This window comes from Littorina saxatilis, linkage group LG3 (assembly GCF_037325665.1).
Source record: "Littorina saxatilis isolate snail1 linkage group LG3, US_GU_Lsax_2.0, whole genome shotgun sequence".
Lineage (NCBI taxonomy): Eukaryota > Metazoa > Mollusca > Gastropoda > Littorinimorpha > Littorinidae > Littorina > Littorina saxatilis.
Genome location: NC_090247.1, coordinates 21790635 through 21796553, shown reverse-complemented (window position 1 = coordinate 21796553; position 5919 = coordinate 21790635). Strand labels below are relative to the sequence as shown.

General features: G+C 44.1%; 1 long non-coding RNA gene across 1 annotated transcript in view; it reads right to left on the bottom strand.

The window, feature by feature from the left end:
- Positions 1 to 1005: 1005 nt before the first annotated feature.
- The window catches only part of LOC138961877 (uncharacterized), a 28625-nt gene continuing 23711 nt past the window's right edge, over positions 1006 to 5919 (bottom strand). The window contains exon 3 of the long non-coding RNA XR_011454332.1: positions 1006 to 1517. This is a non-coding gene — a long non-coding RNA (uncharacterized lncRNA). The remainder of the gene's footprint in view (positions 1518 to 5919) is intronic.

Genomic DNA, 5919 nt, shown 5'->3' with positions numbered 1-5919 from the left:
TGTCCCCCCATAAAGCATATCAACTCTACCTGTCCCAAGATAGGCCAATTGGTTCTAAGAGGACGTTAAAACTAATTATCATCACCTTTGCCGTTACCCTCCGGTCATCGCCAGCCAAGCGGAACTCTTTTCACTGGCGCGTGGTGGTTGAGGACGACCCACTGAGCTACCGAGAACCACCCGAGAATTGTACCTGCAGTTGCAGCATAAGGATCTCTCGCTGACGCTGAAGTGTTTTAACGGGTAAGGTGAAGAGGTTGAGACGGGTGGATGAAGAGGCTGACGGGTGGGTTGAGAGTGTGAAGTACGGATGGAGGGTACGAGGGGTGGATAAAGAGTGTGAAGAATAGATGGAGGGTATGAGGGGTGGATAAAGAGTGTGAAGAACAAAATTAATGGAGAGTACGAAGGGTGGATAGAAAGAGTGACAGCCTCTTGGCGAGTGGCGGTCAAGTGCTTCTTCATCTTGGCAGGTCAGGGCTGACACTTAGCACCCGTGTTCCTCTCTGACCGTCTGGGCTAAATGACCGTTATTATGCTGATTTCGCACCTTGCTTGGCTCTGTGATTATGGTCTCGCTCTGATTGCTTCTTGTGTTAGTTCTGGAGTTCATTGAGTTTGCTTGCCTTCAAATCATTTCAGAATGAACTTTGTACAATTCTTTTGTTTGGTTTGAGAAAGGTTTCGGAATCCGGTTTTAGAGGATCATCAAGCGAATCTCATATGATGATGTCAAATGTTTGAAAAGACTGAGCACATGTCGTGGATGCCTCAAATTTAATGTGCAAAAACATGCATGTTTTGTAGAATGTAAAAAGCGGAAAACAGATGTGGAACTCTAAACACACACACACACACACACACACACACACACAATGACAGACATATACACGTACATGCACACGAACAGCTGTCAACCGTCATAATTAAGCCAAGCTATAAGGAAAGAAAGACAAGGAGAAGGGACTCACATGGTTAATACAATTAAAAATCACAACCAGTGTATTCAGTATGATCGTTTATTACACAAAAACATCCACTACAAGGGGGGAAAAAACCCAAGTAAACAGGCCTCAATGAATTTGAGAACGACAGTCAGGACTCAAGTGGTACGGTTAGTTCTACGAGAAGAAGAACAAATGCACTAAACAGTAACATCTACATGAGCCATTCCAACTTAATAACAATTTACACAAATCACATAAATAAATACATACATAGAAAAAGGATAAACAAATACAAAAACAAATAACAAAAAAAGAAGAAATAAATGGGAGGATAAATGAATGGAAGGATAAATAAATAAATAAATAAATAAATGAATAAATGAATGAATAATCCAGTAAATGCGATCCTTTGTGGGATGGTCGCTGGCTGCAGTTGACATGGAGAAATATAAAGAAATTGGAAGGTCTGCATGGATAATAAAGGATGTGTTCGGGGGGGGGGGGGGGGCATGCTGTAAGTCCCGGTAGAACACTGAACATCCATGCTGCCTGGCTACCATGCAACAACACCTGCAACAGAAAGCGTACAACATCAACCTAGGGGGCTAAATTAAGGGCACACCACATAAAATATCAACAGAAAATGTCAAGTGAAAAAAATGAAACTATTAAATTAAAAAACAAGGGGACAAAACAACAACACCCATGGAAAAAAAATACGTTGGATTAAACAACAACAACAACAACAACAACAACAACAACAACAACAACAACAACAACAACAACAACAACAACAACAACAACAACAACAACAACAATGGCAACAGCGACAAAAACATGTGATGTCATACGCATTCTTTTTCAATCAAACATGACGACGAATTGATTGCAAGTATGCTATGATTACCATGCTCCGCAGCTGTGTTATATAATTTTGGAGTGAAAAAAGCCTCAGCTTTATAAACAGGTCCAACTCTGCAAGAGCGAATAAATCCCGACAGTCATGTCCGAACATAGTCTATTTGAGTGCCAACACTGTCCTGGGAGAGAAGGAGATCAAAGTCAACCAGCCAACCCGTAACATACACGCCCTTCCCTGTCAGAGTCTCTGTCTCACTCTGTCTCTCTCTCTGTCTCTCTCAGTCTCTGGGCGGGGACGTAGCTCAGTTGGTAGCGCGCTGGCTTTGTAGCCAGTTGGTCGCTATCAGCGTGGGTTCGATCCCCACGTTCGGCGAGAGATTTATTTCTCGGAGTCAACTTTGTGCAGACTCTCTTCGGTGTCCGAACACCCCCGTGTGCACACATGCGCACGAAAAAGATCCCACGTTCACAGCGAAAGTCTCAGGGCTTGGAAAACACGAAGACACGCATGCATCATCTCTCGTCTCCAATTATCATGATCGTATTTCGATACTTTGACGAGACAAACCCAATGCTGGTGTGTCGAAGAAGACAGCCACAGCGGGCTTGTTCGAATCAAAGTATCACACCATATCTTCAACGTATTACCAATACCTGTCCCAATATAGACCAGTTGGTCTAAGAGGACGTTAAACCCTAATAGTCAGTCTCTCAGTCTCCAACACTCTCTCTCTCTCTCTCTCTCTCTCTCTCTCTCTCTCTCTCTCTCTCTCTCTCTCTCTCTCTCTCTCTCTCTCTCTCTCTCTCTCTCTCATTCTCTCTCTCTTCGTGCACCAGACACTGCGATCGACTGACCTGATGAGCGTGTTCGAGTACTAACACACCCTTCTGCTCACATGCACAATCAAATACACCCCCCCCCTCTCTCTCCCCATATTCAAATTCTAAACCACCAGCTCACCCCTGCAGAGCAAATATAAAATTACAAAGAACTATGCAGCGGCTATACCGACATGTGTACGTGTTCGCGTGCACCCAAACAATTCCGCACACATGCACATTCAATACATTGAAGAACACGCCCAAGCCAACACCCCCTCCCCATCGCACCCAATATATACCCTCCCCCCCCCCCCCCCTAATATTCAAATTCTAAACCCATCAGCTCACCAGCAATACAAAATGACTGAACACAAGGCGGCAATAAAGTCAGTTTGATGAAACACAGGCCCAGACAAGTAAAGTTGGGAGGGGGAGGGGCAAGGGGAGGACGAGGTAAAGGCTGCAATCTCGGAAAACGTCGATACAGCTTTTCAGTCACCGCCATTCATTACAACCCCGCCACTAATTTCCAATCAATGTCTCATTTTTCATTATGGACCCCCGTCTCTCTCTCTCTCTCTCTCTCTCTCTCTCTCTCTCTCTCTCTCTCTCTCTCTCTCTCTCTCTCTCTCTCTCTCTCTCTCTTGATCTGCTAATTTCTGCTTTGCACCTAGTCATAAACATTTATAACTTACAATGTTTCTATATCATGCGCTTATGTACATAAACTTATACTATTTCACTAATTATGTATTTATGTAGTAGTAGGAGAAGGGCTCCTAATATGGACCACTTTTTGTTTCATGCTCTCTCTCTCTCTCTCTCTCTCTCTCTCTCTCTATGTCTCTCTCTCTCTCTGTTTTTTTTCTCTTTGTCTGATTTAATAACCATGTTTTTATGTTTTTGTTTTGCTTCTTCTTCTGCTTTAATATTATGCACTGTTTAGTTAATTCCCTCTTGGGCGAGGGCTGGATGAAAAAAGATCTTTGCTGTATCTACTCGATTACCCTCGAAAAATAAAGTTGGTTCGTTCGTTCGTTCGTTCGTTCTCTCTCTCTCTCTCTCTCTCTCTCTCTCTCTCTCTCTCTCTCTCTCTCTCTCTCTCTCTCTCTCTCTCTCTCTCTCTCTCTCTCTCTCTCGTGAAAAACCATCATTGCAGAACCATCCATCCTTCATGAGACCTTGTATTTAACATAATTATGAAAAAAAATGTGTGATTGCATTCCTGATTATCACTGAGTTGTGAATATATAGGCTATATGATAGCAACAAGGAACATCAAGAGAGAGAGAGAGAGAGAGAGAGAGAGAGAGAGAGAGAGAGAGAGAGAGAGAGAGAAAGAGAGAGAGAGCGAGAGAGAGAGAGAAAGAGAGAGAGAGAGAGAGAGAGAGAGAGAGAGAGAGAGATTAAGCCAGCCGACTGCACCGCCGGTGACCTCAAAGACGATCCATTAAATGTCACAACTTTCAGTGATGAGACAGTAGCGGTGCCTTTGATTATCCACAGTCTCGGGCCACCCCATGCGACGACGACACTCCTTCAACATGAGTATCCTACAAGGATATTTTAATCTCCACCGACGTATTATATTAAATCCGCATGTAACGGCTAATTCTTTTCCGTACAACCAGCTGAGCATTTCCTTCTTCAGACCGTGTCACTTTCCGCGTGACTTCCTAGTTCATCTACTTGATCCCTTGCTTGGTGCGGTTTTACAGCGAAACCTCTCTTAAATTACCTTCAAAAATCAAATAAATTGGGTCTTGAAGGGGGGGGGGGGGGATTCAGTCTCGAAACTCGGTTATATTTGCACTGGTTATGGACACACACTATCGTAAAGGGGGGAGGTCTTATATCAGTCCAACTGTCGGCTTCACTGTGCTCAGTTTTCACTCGTACAGTCTCCAGTAGTCTCATACTACGTCCTGAGCTACATTTACATCTAAATATAGCTCATGAATGCATGCGTGCGTCTTCTTCAGATGTGACGTACTTGATGTGTATCACTTGCGCAACGCTCGATGTTTGTTGGGTGCATGGTCGTCTTTGGTTCATGATGGGAACATTTTGCATTTTTAGTCATTAAGGTTTACAAACTTGAAGTCGTTGGATTTATCTTCAGGACTCTCTCTCTGTCTCTCTCTCTCTGTCTCTGTCTCTGTCTCTCTCTCTCTCTGTCTCTCTTTCTCTCTCTCTCTCTCTCTCTCTCTCTCTCTCTCTCTCTCTGCGAGTATGTTATGTAGTGTGTGTCATGTGTGTGTGTGTGTGTGTGTGTGTGTGTGTACCGCGTGACGTCTGTCTGTCTTGTGTGTCTGTGCGCGCCTGCGTCAGTGTCACAATGCGTGTCCGTCCATGCGTTTGCATTCCTGTCCCTCCCTTTTACGCTTCAAGACGTAAACTGGGAAATAACGATAAAATCAACGGGGTATTACAACAACAAAAATCACTGAACATAACCCATCGTCTCCGCACAAACTTCCCATTCGCCACAAGAACACAACGAAAACTGATTTCATTCCTAGACAGCAAGGAGAGAATAAAACTGCGAAAGAAAAACAAGCCTCGCGAGAGAAAGAGACTTAAATCACCTGCTGGGTCTGGCTTGATGATCCGACAACCTGTTTCGCAATGTCTACAGCCGACATCCTGGTGTTCTTGCTGCCACAGGCTGATACAGAGGAGCCCCCTTTTAGAACCGACCCCCCCCCACACACACACACACACACACACACACTTGAAGACCTTGCATTTCAGACTTTCTGCTCATAACTTTTGTACATTTACCGCAATTTTTTAATTATCATAGTTAAGACTGCCTCTCATTTAAGACCTGATATTCTCACATTGTTGGAGGTCTTAAACGTGGAGGGTGGGGGGGGGGGGGGGGGGTGATGTCGCTGTATTCTTGGCAGTGAATATACCGCAACATGAAATCGTGGATGAAGCAACAAGGGAGATATTTTTGGCCGCAGAGGCACAACAACACGAACCGACAGATGTGCCAAAGGAAAATAACGGTCGGATGTATTTATATTGGTTCGTCTGATCTTCCCAAAACTGACAGCAGCCAAGAAAATATACCGCACGTGAGATTCGGATTAGACAGGCTTACAGGATCGATTTCGTACACTTGACCTCAGAAAAGGTCAAAAGGGGATACTGGAATCAACTTATTCCCCAACTGACGTTTTCCGGAAATAACTCTGTCAGGATTGCCATGCGCTGTGGAAGAGTTACGCCCCTGACAGTGAGGCAATGTTCCACTGACTTTTGAATATCGTTTCTATTG